Source organism: Dermacentor silvarum, chromosome 10 (genome assembly GCF_013339745.2).
Source record: "Dermacentor silvarum isolate Dsil-2018 chromosome 10, BIME_Dsil_1.4, whole genome shotgun sequence".
NCBI classification, from domain to species: Eukaryota; Metazoa; Arthropoda; class Arachnida; order Ixodida; family Ixodidae; genus Dermacentor; species Dermacentor silvarum.
Window position 1 is genome coordinate 102,104,974 of NC_051163.1, and position 20,377 is coordinate 102,125,350.

Genomic DNA, 20,377 nt, shown 5'->3' on the forward strand with positions numbered 1-20,377 from the left:
GGACTGTTAGTCATCTTTCTGATGGGGCTTAATTATCCCCAAGCTCTGCGCACTGGAGGGTAAAATGAATAAATTTGTGCTCCACATGTAACACAAAAATGATGATGTTAATGAATGTTTGTATCTTCGTGGCCGTGATAGTACCACGACACTCCGGCTGTACACTATACAAGGTCTTTTTCCATTTTTCGATGAACTGAGTTGCAAGTCAGCCCTTGTCTAGTTCACTTTCTTACCTTGTATTCAGTCCTATCGCGCCATTTGTATCAATGCACACAAACCACTCGCCTAGCTGTCAACATTATCAATGTACAGTTCGCAAGTGGCGCCGACAGCTGGTCCTTGTTGCAAATGTGGCAATACACTCTGGGCACTTGAAGGGCCTCTCTCCAGTGTGAGTCCGCATGTGGTCCTTGAAGTGGTTTGTATAGTGCGTTGTGTATGGGCAGAGGTTACAGAAGAGAGGCTCCTTCCGCATGCCGATCGTGCGAGCTCGAGATCCACTTTCTCCACCGCCTTGGATGATACAATCCTTGTGTGGCCTGGACTCGCTCAGGAAAAACAAAGCACCGTTGTAAGAATGGCTCGAAGGTGCTGCATCTGTGGGAAACAAACACCAGCATTGCACTAAACGTGTGAAGCTAAGCCAATCTCTAAAATTAATACGACAGTTGAAAGATGACTGGTCAAGCATTTAAAGGAACTGACATCTGATGCTCGTGGTACATGCTTCTTTTGAATGCTCAGACACTACAGGCTAACTACACCAATATTAGAGGTGTCAAGCAGAAAATGTGAGCTGATAGCGAAGGGAGTGCACTCTAACAAAGTGTCTCAAAGTGAAAGTTGTCGCAAGGGAAGTACACAAGAAACCGGCATGTGATGCATGCGCCAGAAGTTAAAGAGTGACTTAGGCATGGATGAAGCATGCATACAATCGTGGCCTGTGGATTTGAGCACTGGGCTGGTGTACTGGTGAAAAGAGGTTAGATCTTACCATTGGTCATTTACTTATTTATTTGATACTGTCAACGCAGTTCTAGGGGTCATTACAGGAAGGGTGATGTGTCAAAAATACACGACACATAATATTCATACATAAAGCATTATATTCTATGTAACATACAAATTCACTGATGCCATTGGTAATCAACAACAGAAAAACAAGGAACAAAGAAGAGTGATCATACAGAGAAAAGTCAACAAATAAAATGCTCACACCACAATTTAGTATACATCGCAAAAAAAAAGTACCGTAAAAACCCGCGTATAATATGGACCCGCATATAATACGAGGTGTTATTTGGGGATAGCAATAACGAAAAAAAATGTTTTCACCCGCATATAATGCGAGCGAGGAAAACCCACAGAAAGCATTGACAATCTAATCTCGTTAATTCGAACGTGCTTAATTCGAACTGACGCTGTGGTCCCGTCAAAGTTATGTGTATTGCTATGGGCGAAAACGCCCGGTAACTCGAACGCGAAAGCACTTGCGACGGTTAATTCGAACATAAGGCGCACCGACAATGCCCTCAGCAGCGCTCCAAATCACGTGGCGGCGCCTCTGACTGGCATTGCTCCGACACCGCCATAGAGCAAAAGCTTAGGATAGACCCCTCAACGCCACGCGGAGAAAAAGAAAACGGAAAAAAAAAAAAAACGCGCAGCGGCAATTTCACTCTCAAATAGCAAGGTCGCCGTTTCACCGTCGCGCCGGAACACGCTTGTACGACCAACTTCCCGACAACGGCAGAAAACGAAACTTCAGGGAAAGGGCTAAGTTGGCGCCGCGCCGACGGGAGCGGCGTCGGGCGCGCGCGGAGCCAGTCAAAGGTGGGGGGAGCTACGAGGGAGTTGAGAGGGATGGCGAGGGGAGCCACTGCCACCAAAGCGACGGCGTTGCCAAGACCAAATGCGCTTATCTGCCGCCGTTGCAACTTTTCAACTGGGATGTCATCCGAGCCGTGAACTCTGCCCCCGGATCGAAGTGCCGCCCTGCGGCGCAATTTCCGATGGCCTCGGCAGCTAAAATAACTTTCCTTTTAAGGCAGCTGGGTACTACTTTCGTGGTCCCGACATCGTGCGAGATAGTCGAGCGGACGTGCCGATTCTTAGCGTGGTCAAAATGGCGCCCGTTCGAAGCAGCAGTATAGTGCCTAGAATATATTCTAGGCACTATAGCAGCAGCAGCAGCCTACCGACGCCACCGCAAGATGACGCATACTCCGCTACGAGTCTTGATGATGATAGCAGTGAGCAAAAACGATCCCGAAACTGCAAATTTTACGCTGAAAACTTCGGGATCCGCATATAATACGAGGCAGAAATTTTACATGGTAAAATTCAGAAAAAAAACCTCGTATTATACACGGGTTTTTATGGTACTTGATGCATTTTCAAAATCAGTAGACCTTTCATTGGTCACAACTGTGTTAGGCAAACTGTTCCACAATTCAATTGTGTCATGTAAAAAGGGAGAAACAAGCATCAGTGTGTGTTAAATAAGGCTGGATAGCTCTGCTACTGTTTAGACAATCACATCTTAGGTGTTGTAGATATAGATGCATTTCTTAATAGCATCACAGAGGAATTTTACCCATTTTGATGGTATCTAACAGAAAATTGTGTCCCGAGCGTATGCGAGAGCATCACAGCGTGCACTAAATCGTAAGTTTGTAAAAGATATAACGTCCCTTTCATAAATGAGTGAGCAAAGTCACCTGTGAACACACACAGCTGTTGAGACATCACAATAATCACAATCTAAATATGCAACATCATATTTAGAGAGTTGGTGGAGCTAAGTTCTAGCCATTTTTTTTTTTCCTTCTTCTCAGTGCAAAGTGTATAGTTCATTATGACCAACCCTTGAGCAGAAACTGTTTTTTAATCTGAAGTCTGGATTGTGTTTATGCAGGCCTATGCTGGAAACAGTAGGGTGTTAGAGAAGCCAACAACTGCATCCCCAGATGTAAATAAATTTTTTGATGCTCATGGTAAGACTCATTCCCTTTTTTGTTACATTATTTCTGTGAAATGTGTTTCTTTTGCTGTTCTGTCAAATTCTATTTTAAAGGAGTCTTGAACTACCCCTCGAGCTAGGTGAAAAAACACATTCCACGCATAGCATACGCTGCTGCGAATATCTCAGCTAAATTTTGCACTCCTTCATGGCACGTGGGGCTCGCAAGCGGAGCGTAAAGCCACATTTTTTTCTCACTCTCTAACTGAAGCCTTCTCCTTACCCTTTTCGGGGCTGCCATATTTCATCATACAACAAAATTATTATACACGGTTGCTATTGGCCAATAGCTGACATCAAGAAGTCTCAGCCAACACTCAGCCATGCCCACCCTGTAGGAATGAAACTTTGGCCACATTGCTTGATGAATGGTGAATTTGGGGTTTTGTGGCACAAAACACCAAATTCACCATTCATCAAGCAACAGTATGGCCAAAGAGAGCCAAGCTAGTCTTAATGAGTTAGCAATGTAGCGATTAAGTACACCTGCCGGGGTGGCTCAGTCAGCTAAGGCGTTGCGTCACTGAGCACGAGATCGCGGGATTGAATCCCGGCCGTGGCGGCCGCATTTCGATGGAGGCGAAATGCAAAAACGCCCGTGTGCTTGCGTTGTAGTGCACGTTAAAGAACCCCAGGTGGTCAAAATTACTCCGGAGCCCTCCACTACGGTGTGCCTCATAATCAGAGCTGGTTTTGGCACGTAACACCCCAGAAAGAAGGCGATTAAGTACGAAGTAAACGTGACATGGCTGTATAGGGGCCTTAAATATAGTCGTTGCAGAAGTGCGTAAAATGTATGTATAATAATATTATGGCAATGACTAATGAAGTGTACTATGAATGCAAAAGTGACATTACTAATGTATGATATGACAAACTAAAATATGACAGTGGTGAAAATTTGTCAGAAGCACTGCTGCCTTAACAAAGCCCTTGAAAGTTGAGGGCCTGGAGGCATGTGCTTTACAGAAAATTAACGCAGCATCATGCTCTGGCGAGAGGGTGTGCTACGAATTTCTTGGACTAATATCATGCAATACATCATTTAAGAAACTTAAAGCTACTTTGGTGTAAAAAAACATGGTTCTGCACCAAGAAACATAGCCGGATAGCGGTACGCTAGAGGGAAATGTTTCTCTCAGTTTCGGCTTCCCTGACACTCCAAGAAGACGTGGAGGACAGTCAGTCTCTCACTACATCTACAACAGGTTGGAGGTTGATTTCCAGTCAGTAAAAAATTATGGATGCTAAATGTTTGTCCTATCCCGAGTCGACAGAATAGAACATCACTTCGTCGTGTTTTGGTTATGGAGGGCCAGAAACCTAACTATGGCTTAATCACGTGAAGCTTATTTGTTTCAGAATCCCACAAGCGTTGCCAGTGGCTTCACAGTTTCTCTCGTAAGGAAGGCTTAAGATCTGTGGCAGGGACAGCAGCTGTATGATTAATAGCTTGCGATGTAACTGATGTGGCCATTTGGTCTGCTATCACATTACCCTTGATACCTCTATGGCCAGGTGTTCGGCATGTAATGACATGCTGGTTAGATATATACGCGCTACACAGAATTGAGTAGAACTCAATAAGTACAGGATTTTTGTGTTTACAGAGTGACATGATGGCTCTTACGATGCTTAGGGAGTCTAAATATAATTGTTTCTTATATTTATTTTCTTATGTGCTTCACAGCCGACAACAATGCATAGGCCTCAGCCGTAAAGATACTTGTTTCGGGGTGCAGTACACCGGATTACCAGAAGAATGAACTGACTACTGCATAAGATACCCCGACATGCTACTTCGAAGCACGAGTGTATAAAACTGTGCACGAGTACTTGGACTGGAATTCTAGGAAATGCATTCTAATATGTGACTCTGGAGCATGTTTGGTCACCTCTACAACGATGTATCACATTCTATGAGTTGCCCCTACCACGGCAGCAATGGTGTTGCTGGGGTCATCAGACAATGCTCAAGGAGTGAAACATCCATTTCCTCGCCAAGTTTTCTTGCATGCACTGAGAAGGGTTATTTACGGTTATGTAGGAAGGATGTTCACAGTTCGTATTAACGGTCAGAAAATGTGTAACTGTACTATGATTGCTGAAGATGCAGAGACAATTCAGCCGACTGCAGATGACCCTGACCCAGTTGACCCCGAGTATTCAGCAATCCTGAACTACCACAGAGGCTTGCGATATCCCCCACCCCATCGAAAACTAAAGACTGAGGATGCCGCTGTCTGACATAGGCTCCAGACAGGCACTTACACGAACCTACACAAATTACATCGCATGCACCCCACAGCCTACAGGGACGAATGCCTGTGGTGCGGGGCCACACCAACCCTATACCACGTTACGTTTGGAGTGCACGCTACACAACCTAGAACACGACACGAACACCACGAGGGAGCAATGGGAGGCACTGCTGTCCAGCTCGGCCCTCGATGACCAGCTCAAGCTAATCCAGAGAGCAGAGAAGATGGCAAGAGCCATCGGAGCCCTGGACTAGGGGTCCCAACCATTAGCGATGCCCCTTCGTGGCAAGACAAAACTATCTAATAAAGTTTATCTAGCTATCATTGGCTTCTACATAGAGGTTCGCTACTGTCCTGAAGCCCCCAGTTGCCAGGCGGATACCTAGATTGTGAACAGGGTCCAGCATCTTCAAGGCGCTTGAAGTAGCAGACTAGTACACTATGATGCCCAATCTAAGCGTGTACGTATGAGGCTGTTGTAGAGGTTCCATAAGGCATTTCCTATCACTACCTCATGTTGTCGGCAAAACATTTTTAAAGAATACTCATTGTTTTCAGAAATTTGTTCTTAAGACATTACTTGTGTGAGACAAACGTAAGTTTTGTGTCTAGCATGATGTCCAAAAATTTGTGTTCTGGATTCACAGGTATCTGCTGTCCATGAAGTTCTACGTCAGGATTTGCGATGAAGCCACTCTTTTGAATAAAAAGGACAGATTCTTTTGTTGGCATTGAGCTTACAGCCATTTTCATCGGCCAATTTAGACACCTTCTTCAGACCAAGCTGAACTCGCCGCTCAAAGATGGCGAAGGTTACATGACTTAAATCTAATCTGGACGTCATCAATGTATACCAAATAAAATATACTACGCGGTATTGAGGAATGCAAGGAATTAATTTTTACGATAAAAAGTGTGCTGCTAAGCACGCCACCTTGCAGTAATTGTTTACTCTATATATGGTCTCAATAGAAGATTTCCAGTTCAGTGCTTTACTTTCTGCTATTGCTTTGTGTTTCAGGAAAGATACTGAACTGGACAAATGCTCAAATGTTCGACAACAGCATTGGCTTGGTCATCCACCAACGGCAAATGGTAAGATGGCCGACCTAATAATTTTGTTACCCTGTTCCGTACTTTTCCTTCTTACGTGGAGCAATTAATGTTCGAGATGTATTTTTGCCACAGTACGTTGCATAGATCTTGCTTGTGCCTTAACATGTTTGAACTTGATGAAGTTTTCTGCTGTTGGGGAGCTACGAAGGAGACACCACACCTTGCTTTCTTACGTGCTTCCTTACATTTCTCATTCCACCAGGGAATGCGTCGTTTAGAAGCCGAGCCTTAAGTTTGTGGGATGCATACTGATGCTGCATCAATTATAAAAGCTGTTAGGTATGCCGCTGCATCATCAATACTGAGCACACGGATATCATCCCAGGTCAACTGCAAGTTCGCAAAACTGCGTCCAGTCACCTGAATCAACTTTCCATATGGGAACTTGTGGATAGCACTCATCTGGTTTTGTTAGCTTTAAAACAATCAGAAAACGATCCCTTCTGTAAGGGTTCTTGATGCCGTTCCACTCTAGGTCTGGTATAAGTGTACCTGATGCTATGCTTATCTCTACCAAGAAGAATGTCTTATGTGCAACGCGGTACAATTTTTGCTTTCTTATTAAGGAGGCATGCATTCGAGGAAAAAATTTAAATTTTTATTAGGCGGCCTCTCGCATCACAACGAAAGTCTCCCCACAGGGTGCTATGCATGTTTGCATCTCGTATGATTATACAGGGTTCGGAAAGTTCATCGATAAGGCTCTGAAATTCTCTTCTGTGCTAGGAGGAATGCAGATGGAAGTGATTGTGACTAGCTTATTGAACAGCAGTGCTTGGACAGCAACTGCTTCAAGGGACATCCAGAGTTGTATTTGCCAACAGGCAACACCTTCATCTATAATTATAGCTACATCACCCAACGTGGCAAGAGCAGCGTTGTGGTCTTTCCAAAAAAATGGCATAGTGTCTAAGAAAGTTTGTCTATGTGGATTTTAGGTGTGCTTCCTGAACACACAGCAGTTTGGACTTAGTTTATAGAGAAGTTCTTTAACATCATCTAGATTATGTAGAAGTCCCCCGACATTCCACTGCCATATTTGTGTGTCCATATTGCAGAAGAGGTTTGTGCTGCGTGTCTAATATAGGCGAGTTAACTTACAGAGCCCTATCTGGGCCTCGTGATGCGGGGTTTCTCTTTTTTGGAGCGGCCGAGAGATTCTCGATGCTTCTTGGGCACTGGTGGCTCTGTTTGACTGGAAATCATGTCCATCGCCTCTTGCGGGGCTGGACATCCACTCTTGCAAGCGATGCGTTCACCTTGAAGGTCTCGCCTCGGGAGACGAGACCTTTGAGGTCACCAAACCAGAGGTGTTGGTGACCCCTGCTTGTGTTGAGCGAGCAATGTGCAAAGATTGTCATGCTAATGTCACAGATACTGGCAAGTTCAGCGAGCTCTTCAACTTAATATTTCTTTGTCAATTTTAGGAGGCGGTCACCGCTTGCCATTTCGAGGCTTTGTAGCCAAGTCCAACCGTGTTTGCTAGGTATTTCCGTACTAGGAAAGGTGACAGTTTTCTTACTGTTGTGTTGCCTTCACTGTGAAAGATATGGTACTTTGGGAAGGTGTCTTCATTTTGTTTAACAAAAAACTCTCTTTTTAGGGGGCGATCTTGAAGGAGGGGGGGGGGGGGGGGAGCGTTTGCCTTGTAAGCCTTGGAAAATTCGGCGGCAAGGGTAGCCACCCACCACCAAGCCCGATGAGGGGACTCTACTAGGTTGGAAGAATAACTGCAGATGCCAGCCATGCATCGCCTCTATAAACTAATGTATATATACCCAAGACTGGATATATTACACAAGGTTAACCCTTGCTGCCCAGAAAATCGGAAGTAAAAGGAAGTGAGTAGAAGACAGGAAAGATTGAAATTGAGAGAGAAAGATGAAGATTGAAGAGAAGGACAGGAAAAGAACACTGCCGATTTCCTGCAGTTGGGTCAACCTGGAAACACTGTCTATGTGAAGCAGAGGCCAAAGAGGTGTGTTTCCTCCGCCGGGGGGGGGGCTTAAAGGTCCGGACACCTGGCATCGGCTCAAACCCGCAGATTCCCCTTTCCCAGGCACGGCTAAGCCATGCACGACTCCATACGAGAGGGTCCAACCCTCATGTGCTCGGGTCCGTGGTGTCGCAACACACCAAACGCCTGCTGACGCAGACGCCCCTGCGGGGCCTGCACTGCTTATCACGGTGTCGTAGCCATAAGTTATCGCAAAATTTTATTAGTCTGGAACACTTAACTAGCCTGGAACTACTCGGAGCTTAAAATCGAAACTTAAAGGCAGACCACACGTATGCTATGCCTGCCCATGCTTCGCGACAAATAGCAGTTGGGAAGCACGCTCACTTCCAGCGGCTCCTGGCTAGATGTGAGCTTCCTATTCAGTGCTACAAAGTGCACAATCTGGATTTGCCTACAATCTGTGCAGAAAAGAGCTGGTGCGCACCATGTAGCACAGTCAGGCTGAAGCAAGCGAGCCCGCACTACGGAATTGCTGTACACTAACATTTGCATGCAGCCACATGTAGCTTCGTCTGCTGCGTAGCGTAAATATTGTGGCAGCCACGGGGCACCGCGACAAGCCCATTTGCCGTAATGCCGTAGGCGGGTTATCGCCACTATCGCCAATGGCGGTCCCATTGAGGGCGAATGGGAAAGGTAAATACCACACACTAAGTATCTACGCTTGTACTAGGCCTTTTGAAAAATTATTATTGCGATAGCAATTATATGGACACTTCAACCGGATTTCTGCCGTCGGCATCGCCGTCGCCGTGAGGTTCCGTATAGATAAAGTCTTCGCCGCGCGCCGTATGCCCGAGCGGAAGCGTGCGGGGACGCGCGCTATCACGGAGAGCGAACGCACTCAATCTCCCACGCGCAAGCAAGGAAGCGGGAAGCCAGCGCCGGAGGGAGCGGGGGGCGCACTTCTACTCTGCCAACAACCGCGCTCGTCGCTCGACCGCACCGCCTCTTATCTCCAGACGGCTCTGACCTTTATGCACTGTGCATTCGCCGCTCAGTTTCTGTTGAAGCGATAGACCGCACGTACCTTCGCCCGCTGCAGCGTATGGGCTTGCTGCCAGCGTTTTGACAGTCGTTGTCTGCAGTCATTCAGTGTGATCTATTCATGTTTGTGCGCGCTCACACCATGCTTGTTCATTCAGTTAGTAATAGTCGGGCCACATTTTCCAACGCACGCTACACATGTAATGCTGCCCGGATCGGCAGTGCAGCGCTACAGGTGTGTCCATTCGCACGCGCTGCCCCCGGGAAGCGCTTCTCATCAGCACCACCGTTTCACACGCGCCTTCTCGTGGTCATCGAGTCTCTCTTCATGTCGGTCTACTTACGCCGCAGCACACCTGCTTACTTAATCAGCTCATGTTTACTCCAATTCATATTGCTACCAAAGCCGCTCACCTTACTTCGTATGACATTGCTGTGTTGCTATCGCATTCATTGCTTCACACTTATGGCGAAACTGACATTTTTTCAGTAATATATTCCTGGGAGGTACCATACTCGTTCAAAGGAAATTTTGAAGCTTCAAAGAAACATGAATCAGGGTTCCTTTGAACCTGTTTCCATAATGAAGCCAGGTAAAATTCCACCAGTAGTAATTGTCTAGAAATCCCGACCATTTAAGCATGCGGCTTTTACAATATGAATTGAAGGTGCTTCGTGTCTTGCAAGTACAGCACGAAAAAAAAAAAAAAGGCTAGCAACGCAATCCACAATATTCTGCCGCACTCAAAACCAAGTGCAACATAGTAGTGAATGGCAAACATGCTCGTGTAAGGCAATGCAAAATGGGAACACAAGATAAGCATGCATATTCAAGCAACTATATCTTCTACTCATTCCTGAATTAGTTGGCACAGTGCTCTTCAATATAAATGCTCCAACATGAATACATAAGACAAAAGCACACTTATTGCCACAAAGTTGACAAGCAAGAGACGGCCAAATAGTGGTGTTCCAATAACGGCTGAGACTCGGATAGCGCACGTACCACTGCGATCAACGTCCTATACGCTCTGATGGCCAGCAGCTGCAGTTGGGAACATACTTCACGTCAATATGACTAATACAGAAGTTATCTTTGTCGCATATGTGCCTTTGTCATCATGCCTACATTCTTTTTACATTACACAACAATAGTAGTTGTCTATTCACACTGGAGAAGTGCTATTTCGCAGTAACGCACCAACTAGCAAAACAATCAGTTTGCATCCAACTCGTACACTGGGCCCTCTTCTATCGCGTCAGACCATCCAAAACAATGCCTGTGTACAGTGTAGAAAGCAACCTGGAGCACTGGTACCTCTTGTGTCATTCGCACAACATTCATAAATGCATTTCTTTCACACACATCTGTGCCAAAACATGAGCGGGATGAACTCATAAGCGTAAGGTACCACAGGCGTGAGCACGAAGGCACAATTAGGTCAGCAGGGCTTTCTGGTGCCTGCGAGTGCGCACGTGGCGACGATAGTTTGCTGCCTGCATGAACGCAGCGGGACACTTCGTGCATTTGAAGAGTTTCTCCCCACTACGTGGTCTGACAAGTGGGCGGTGTGAAACGTTATGTATGCACAAAAGCTGCAGAAAAGCAGTTATTTCCTCTAGGCAATCTTCTTTTCCCGAAGAGCAGTGCGCTTATAGGCGCTCCCTAAGGCATGGCAAAACTTGCGTGACTTGATACATTCTCAGCTGCTTCCTCCATATTCTCCATCACCGTCCACCATTGAGGAAATGACCTGCCCTTGCTTCGAATGTTTCGTCCTGGTTTAGCTGCGTAGAGAGAGAGCACCCGTGTTACACTGGAAGGCCCAATCTACTTTCTTGCAGTGAAGGCAAGGACACAGCAGGGACACAGAAAGGCATTTTAAAGAAACGTACAGTGTTAACTTCCAACAACAGATTTACAACAAATTTTTACCGCTGTACTTATACCCATTGAAACGTTTTAGGACATAACATTTTGATGGATATAACATGCATTGTTTTTACCACAGACCAAAACAGATTGCTCGAAGGAGTGACATAAACCTCGTTTTTTTGGCGCCTACTAAGTTGGCAAGTCTGAGCAGGAAGACGAGGCGAAAAGGAATCACTGGCACTGCATGTAAAAAAAAAGCACATGAACAATTTCATTGAATGCACCACATCTGTAATCTACTGCATTCCCCTCACTAGTGGATAGAACTATATCAGTCAAGCTGGTAGATGCCCAAATGATAAGTTACGGGAATCCATGAACAAAGTAAATAATGAGGCAGCTGATTATTTCCTGCCCTCCATCGCAAAAGATGAGACTACCAAGCCAGATTAAAAGAAACATTTGTTTCCAGCAGAAGGAAGTGCAAAATGAAGCACCTGGATGCAAAATCTAGAAATATAGCTACATTTAGTGACACACGCATCAGTACACCATAAATTTCATTATCTATAAAAGAGCTCAACTATCTTAGTACACGTTTAGTAATTGCCTTCTAAAATTTGACGTGACCTCAAAAGTGCCTGCTTGTGGTTTCCCTGGTTTGGCTTATGCTTGCCCAGCAATGTACACGTGTACTGTGACATTTGGTTGGGTATAGGTACGGCTGGTGAAAACTGGAATGAAATCTTTGGTGGAAGTTAGCGCTGCGCGTTTGTCTAATAAGCCTCTCTGCGTCCTGTCGTTCTGCCTGCACTACAACAAAGTGGAAGATGCCATACCAACAAGTCCATATAGCAGCTTTCATTGGAAGGGCCAAGCTACACCGCAATGTAGATATGCTCATTAAAGCGGCTGCCATTTTATTTTCACAACTTTAAAATAAAACTTTGTGCTTACTGCCGGTTTATTTATGATCACAACAAAAAAAACGCTTCCTTGGTTCACATAGATTTGTAAAACATGCCTTCCTTGCTTGCTGAATTTCTTTATCGTATATGCACAGATCACTATCAGTATTGGGCATGTTTCGAACGTCTCCGTACATGAATACTTTGATAGCTTCACTAAGCACCTACCATTTTAAGCGCTGTTTCAATCATGCCTAGACAGAAAGAAGATCGCTTTGCAAAGACACCTTTCAAGTCTGTGACAGTGCAGGATAAGCGAGCAGATGGCACACAGGTGAGTGCTAGTATGGGGAGTGATCAAATGAAGTAGAGTCGAGCAAGCACGGTTAACAAGAATCACAAATTTATTAAAGGTTTGTAGACATGGCCAGTGTGTGTGTGAACCTATAAGCCCTCAAAAATCCAAAACGGGAGAGAGGTTCACAAGAAGATGGAGGCTTGAAATGATTAGCAGTGGTAAAACAAGGAGTGTCACTGGAGCCAACATTTTGTCAAGGGGACTTGTCTTGGCCAACCCAGCATCTGCTTTACTTAGTTTTTTCATGTACGCAAAGCTCACTCTCCCCCACCCACAAAGGAGGAGGAGAATAGGCTCGTGCGCCGAGTAAGCGAAAGTCAAGTTGTCAAAAAAAGGGCTGCTCTCTCTTCAGCGGCTGGATGCCAGTGTCAGCGACGTCATTTGTTTAGTCCCAGCAGTTTGGTCCTTCCGTGTGCAAGTGTGTCGAGGAACACATGTGCAGAACCAGAAAGTTGGGCACAGTGGACAGAAGCAGAAATGTACGTTTTGTTAAAAGTATGGCAAGACCATTTAGGACACCTATGTCATCGGCCATGTTCCTTTTTGTTTGGCTTGGCTAAGCTTGACTGGACTTGGGTTCCTGTTGTGCAGCTGCAACAAATTGTCTAAAACAGCCTAGCATATAATTTTAAAGTATCTTTTTATTAATAAAATGTATCATTTAAAAGATGTACTCATGTTAAATGCAAAGGTCATGGCCAGCATTTTCGAATGACATTTTATTTCTCTACAACAGCAAGCAGGAAAAATGACATTAAGTTCACTTAATGATATTCGATAGAAATTACATTACATTTGCTATGCAAAACTAAAGGCTGCTTGTTATAATCATGCCACTGGCATAAAGAATGAATTTCAAAGCTCCCTCTGAAACATTTATGCCTCTTGGTTGCAGTGTATTGAAATTATGAACAAGATATTATTCTATTTTCTGTCTCTGACCGAAGAAAGTCAAGTGTGTAGGATATGAAGCTTAATTTCATCAAGGTTGTGACTTGGAAGGTTAAAATGTTATGCGACTGCTTCCTGGTTTTTTAGCTATGTCCGTATGATGTCCATTTGATCTGGCATTCATTTACTGTCCTGCTTCGCCGATAACGTTTGTGGCAAAAACAACGTTACACCAAATAAATAATGGTAGAAATCATGCATGTAAAGAATTTCGTGCGCATAACACTTGTAGTCCTTTTATTTTATCATCGTTTTGAAGAAGTCTCCAGATCTGACATCTAAGGCGAGAGCAAGCCTTCAAATTGACAGTACATTGAGGGCTTACTTTTGTGTGAACCTAACATGCCTTTGAAGTTTCTATTGCAGCGATATATGACCCAATTGGTACCTCCGGGAACACTTTTCTATGATGCCCAGTGCTTGATAATATTTGTTAGTATTTATTCCCAATATTGTTTACGAGTGCATAGGAATACGTTGTTGCAAAGGCTTCGCAGCAGCTTGGATTGTTTTTTAGGTGCCTTTCAAGCCAATACTGATCTCCTTTCCAATTAACTTGTGTTTCTGTAGCCATTGTTTAAGGTGTTTTGTGGGAAATTTCTTTCAAGTAGCGTTCTCTTCAGATTATTAAAGCAGTTATTGTAGACACTATTGTTGCTACATACTTATGCATTCTGCCTGCCCTACAAAGATCCCCCATTTACAGAGTCATGGGTGATTATTATTGTAATTATTGTTCGCTATCCGTAAGTTTCCTGTAGAGCGTCATTTTCAGTTTTCCCAGTTCAATATAAACTCTAGTATCGAGGAAGTCAATTTGAATATTAGAAAAATGCAGGCTTGATTTGCACAGCCATCATCCGTCTCATCCTATCACGACACGGGCGTGTCGGGAAAAAGTGTTTCCTCACTGGTTTCTTCCCAAAAGAAGGACGTCAGCGATGCTGGCTAAAACACTTTACTTTTACGGCCTCCTTTTTTAAGGTGAAACTGGCGTGGAAGCGCTGTCTCCCGATTCTAATATGTGCCTGTGTCACGACAGTGACGAGACAAGGCGAGCGATGGTGGTGCGAATCAGGCTGAAAAGCGTGAGCGCTGTTTAGTCAATTATTGATTTTGCTGAATTCCACAATACTGCAGACAACTGGTGGGTTCTGCCACCCGTGATGCAGTGCAGGGCACCACCATTTAGGCGTGTAGCAGGAAACCAAGCTTTGCATCACGTGACAAAACTCTGCTCTCTCGTTGGTGGAAACACATGTTCCATCTTATGCATCGGTTACTTGCCCGCCGAAGTAGATACTACACTGTAGGTCTATCATTTCAGCAATAAGAGTAGCACAAGGTTCTTCTGCAACTTCTCTGACTATGCTTATTCTAAACTGCCAACATAGTGCTGAGACCACTTTTCAAACTCATGAGTACAGGGAAGCAAAGTCAAGTTAAAGTGCAATGATCCTCGCAGTACTGACAAGAATTTTTCACATCTTGTCAAAGTTTACGCTGCTTAAACTGAGAAATGAGCTAAATAAAGCTAACGCTTTAAAATTTACTATTAACTTTGCCACACAAGGTCCTCCACACTTGGTAACAGCATCTCAGTAGTACATACTCAGTATAACATTTTATTCTATATACATGTCAGCAACAGACATGGCATTACAAAGAACAAGGCAGCCAGACATACAGAACAAAACCAATGCAAAAGAATGCACAAATGTAATGTGAACATTCGTTTAGGATGGAATAAATTAAATGAGATTAGCATTCAATGTTAATGCTACGTCAAGATATCTTGTTTGTAGCATAAACATTCCATTTATGCACTGTTCAAGAAAGAGAACATTTTAAAACGTCCTCACTACAAGACTTATTTACATAAACGGATTATCTTTTTGCGACATCCTGCAAGGAAGTCTCAGTAATCACTAAATTTTAGTACAATTCTACCATGTATTATGCAAAAATCTGAAATACTTTACTGTTCTTTTGGAAAACAGGTCCTGGAATCCTCAATGGGTACAAAGTATACAGACAAATTCTTAATCATATAAGCTGAATACATATGTTCCTTTAGCGAAACAAAATCTTTTTTAAAGTTAGAGAAATGTAAACCATGGTGCCGTTGTTACCATTCGAATGTCCAGCTTTTAGAAAAAGTAATTAGTGTAGTTATTTGCCTAATCACCAAAGTTATATTAATTAACTTATAATTGTTAATTTTAGGTGTCAAAGAAAAATTTGCAGTTTAGAGCTCGTCCTTGATGCTATCTATCTCAGAAATTTAATTTTTTCTAAACAAGCTCCTGTAAGCGCTAAGTGAACAAATATCTCAAATTCAAGGGCTCCCTGAAAGTGAAACTGACACAGTGAAAGGGCGCCCACCACATTAAAATTTTGGTGCAGCTAAGTAAAAAGCGGCACAAAATGTAAAGCTTGGATACTGTCTAATTGATGGACAAGCACCTTAGAATGTAATGAACAATTAGACAACGAGAGAGACGTCACTGGAGCCAACATTTTGACAAGTGGACTTGGCCAATGTTCCAATAAGTCAACTTGACTGACAAGTGGACATGGGGCAACAGTTATTGCCATGACGAAGACAAGTCCACACGTCTAAACAGAGGCTCCAAATGTTGCCCAGATTTGTTGCACCAACAAAGTCAAGTCCAGTTACCAAGACACTGGCTCCAGTTACCCTGACGTCCAAGCACATGCATTCTCGATTGATCGCAACATTTCAAGCACATTGCAAAAGACAGTGGGAACATCAGTTACTGGCTTAGACAACAGACATAAACCACAGAAACAAAATTTCAAGAGCTATATCAACATATTGGCTTAGACAATATGAAAAAAAAAAACAAAGTTGACAACTGTGGCCAATCATGCAGTCACATTCTTTTCCAACATCCAGACTTGATATTGACCTGAACCCTGGGTGAGCAACATTTCATAACCATACAAGTTTAAAGAAAAAACATTCAGTTCAAGCCAAACAGAAACCCATGCGGCCTCTCAGAATCTACTCCGCGAAATTGTGAAATGAACTGAACTAACATATACTAGAGATATCTTTAATAGAATGCTCGAGATTTTCACCTGGTTGATAGCCTGGCAAGGTACTCCAGAGTTGGGTGAAAATCATGATACATACATAGTAAACGGAACTGAATATGATGACAATGCTTAAGCACAATTTCAATTTTAGCTGTTCACAACGCACCTAAGCAGCTTGTTCTGTAGAGAAGCACAGTATGTATGACCACAAAAATTAACCAGGAAATGTACTGCCTAATGTAACTCTCAAGTAAGTGCTGGTGGACAGCATTGAGTTGCGACTGCTCACTTTCATTATGATCCGATGGAGGATCCCGCTACAATCACCACAAAACAATGTCTTCATAAAAGGGTTGACTTTATGCACACATAATGTAAAATAAGCACAGAACAAGCAATATGTGTGTACTGGGCTACACAGTAGTGTGACAAGCACCAAAGTTTAGGAACACAAGGCGAGGCTCTGCAAAAAAATGTTCAGTTAGGCCTGTTGGTACATGTTAAAGTTAGAGTAACAGAGCACTGCATTGGACAAACAGATGGAAACAAAGTACTGTCCATTTCCTTCTGTTCATCTTGTTCCATGCATTTCTCTCTGCTCAAGATGAGGGTGCATTGCTTTTCAACATTTTATGCTTGTTGACAAATGTTTAACTTAATTCAAGATCTTTGTGAACTCACCACTGAATGTAGCCACTTTGCATAACGATATCTCTGGCTTCGTTGCTGCCTGCAATACTGGCGGCGGTGCTGCCACTTTCAGACCCCCTGGTACAAAGTGGATTCCAGTGGAGGTTGTTTCCGAGATCAGTTGTGGCAGCGATTACAGTTGGCGGGAAATCAACGGCCACACTTCCAGTCCACAACAAGAACAACCGCAATACAGACAGCAGTGATATGGCATAGCGTTTGCTAGGCTAGCAAACAAAAATTAGTGAAGTTTCACTTTGTGAACGCGGGTTACACGCAAGCTCATGGACACCACGAACATGCCCAGTGAGCACAGCAGCGTCAAAGCACAAACAGAAAGGGCACAAATGCAGCGATTATCTTCCCTCGCGGCGGCAATAATTGCGCCAATTTCAGAGACTAGGCATCTATGCTTGCGCGTAAAAACCAACTGACAACTTAACTCGCATACTCTTTTTTATGCCACTGTTTTGTGAACTGCTGTTATCAGCTTCGATACCATATGATCATTATGATCATTCAGCTAGCCAAGTTTCCCAGTACTGTTTCTGAAACAGCCAGAGCTGACTACAATTATTAATGCTACCATTAATTATTTGTTGTTCTGAAGCATTTCGAGTTCTATTCTGAAATAGCTGGGTGCACGGCTACATTTTAAGACATATTCGAAATCGGCAGCAACAGCAATCCATCCATTCTCATTACAGTCCCACAGATATCTCTAGTTCCTCTCTTTCTTCCAACAGCTGACCTTATTCCAAGTCTACAAAAATCTTGCACTTGTCACACAACCCCAAATGCATCAACCCTGCCTTGGGTGTCCATTCCAGTCTATGATAGACTGTCGATTACCTGCTCTACACAATGCGCAATCTGCTCAACAGTGCAGCCCTCCGATCTGCACTGTTGTCTTCCCATCTCTTAACGTCATGCTTATAATTTTCTACCACATCATTTGTTGCCTCATCTTTTTCTCTGGGCTTCTTTGTTATCTTCCAGGCTCCCATGCCATAGGTTAGCAATGATGTACTTTTCAAGGACGTTGAATGCTAATCATAAAAGCCTCCAAGTCCAGAAAGAAGGAACCAAAGAAATAAAGTCTCAAAGCTGCAAACAAAACTGGGAGGGATGCAACAGTTGTATGCTCTGGATCAAGCATGGGCTTCTACGATGTGCACCTGAAGCACATTCCGTAAGAGCTTTTACATTCTGCTCTGTATGCAAGAGGGCCAGCAAGATGTTGAACCCTTGACCTTATGCTTAGCTGCCCAATGGCGAAGCTGCTGTACCACCGCAGATGAGTCGAGAAATTAGTTTGTGTCAGTGCCCCTCGATGCTGCCCGGTGAGCCTTCATTATTTTTATGCAAATTTGCTGCGGGCTCCACACTTCCTCGAGGGACAAAGTTTGCTCTCCAATGCACTGGTACAAGCTTCACTGGTTAACCTCAGATTAAGACAGTACATGTGATCTCTTTCGGAGACATCAAGATTAGATTTGCCAATGCATTGCTGAAACTGTGGGTGCAAGCGTTCCAATAAACGCAGTACTTCTGTCAAAAGAGAGAAGATCCATAAAGCATGGGATTATCGAGTCATTTCACACCATTAGGGACGAGTTAGCCACCTCTCAATTAAGACAACTAATTTACGATCAGTGATCAGATTTACGATCAATTTACACAAGAACATGAAACATGCTGTTGTTTACATATGCTTGTATCTTTCCAGCTGTGACAGTAACATCACACTCTGGCTGCATACTATATAAGGTTTCTTAGTTTTTCAGTAAACTCTGTTGTAAGTCAGCACACGTCCTGTTCACTTTCTTACCTCATGTCACCTCTTACTGTGTAGTTTGCAGCAATGCATTCCCCCAGCTATCAACCCTCTTGATGTACAGTTCGGAGGTGGCGTCGACAGCTTGCCTTAGTCGTGAACGTGGCCGTACACTGCGAGCACTTGAAAGGCCTCTCTCCACTGTGAGTCCGCATGTGGTCTTTTATGTGGGACGAAAAGTTTGTTGCGTACGGGCAGAAGTTGCAGAGGAACTGGCTTTTTTTTCTGTTTGATCCAGCACGCCCGAGGACCACTTTCTCCGCCACCTTGGTAGAAACGATGGCCACGTGGCCTGAACTCATTCATCTCTTCGGGAGGATCTGCCATCAATGACTGGAGAAATGAAATGACTTCGCCAGAATCGCTCGATGGTGCTGCATCTGTGGGAGACAAATGTCAGTGCTGCAGTGAAGGCGCCAACTTAAGCCACGGTCTGAAATGAAGATGAGTGGTTAAGCATTTAATGGGACCGACATCTGATGTTCGTGGCACCCAGTTTTTTTTTATGCTATGGGGTAACTTCCTCCACATTCAAGAGAAAATATGGGCCAAAACTGAAGACAGTGCAATCTAACTCAATTTCTCTAAGTGTTAGCAGTAACGAGGAAAGTATGCGAGAAACTAGCCCTTGATGCATGTGACGCATGCACCAGACATTAAGAGAACGACTTTGGTACAAAAGAAGCATGTGTGCGATCATGACGTCATGGTTACAGCATTCGGCTGCTGTAACTGCTGGACAGTGGTTAGATCCCACCATTGGTCGTGCATATTTATGTTGGGCATACAAGAGTGCGTAATAGTGTCCACCAAATAGCAAGTTCGTAAGAGATACTAGGTATAAAAATGTCCCTTTGATAAATAAGTGTGTAGAAGGTCACCCATGACGCATGCATGCACAGCTGTCGGGACAACCCAATCACCACAATCTGTGCACTCAATATCATACTTGGAGAGCCAATGGTGCCAAGTATGGGCCATTGTAAAATCAATAATTGGATGACATCTCGTCTGGTCGGGAAGCAGATTCATATTAGAATCATAATTAACAGAATGCCGACCGAAATGGTGTTGGCGAAGGGTTAATGTTTCAGCTTGCGTGTGGAAGCCGAACCATCTAACCCCTTCGACAACACGATTTTGGTCGGCATGTTGTCTTCCTAATGGTCCATTATGTGCAACCCTACAGCAGAAACTTTCTACTTGAAATCAGGATCTTGTTTATGCAGGCCCATACTGGAAACAGAAAAGTCAACAAGTGTGGCCCCAGCTGCAAGAAATCGTT

General features: G+C 44.0%; 1 long non-coding RNA gene across 1 annotated transcript; it reads right to left on the reverse strand.

Moving 5' to 3' along the window:
- LOC125940663 (uncharacterized) lies at window positions 1–8,963 on the reverse strand. Its single transcript, XR_007463862.1, has 2 exons — window positions 7,504–8,963; window positions 1–600 (listed from the first exon to the last, which is right to left on the reverse strand). It is a non-coding gene; the product is annotated as an uncharacterized LOC125940663 (long non-coding RNA).
- Window positions 8,964–20,377: the final 11,414 nt, after the last annotated feature.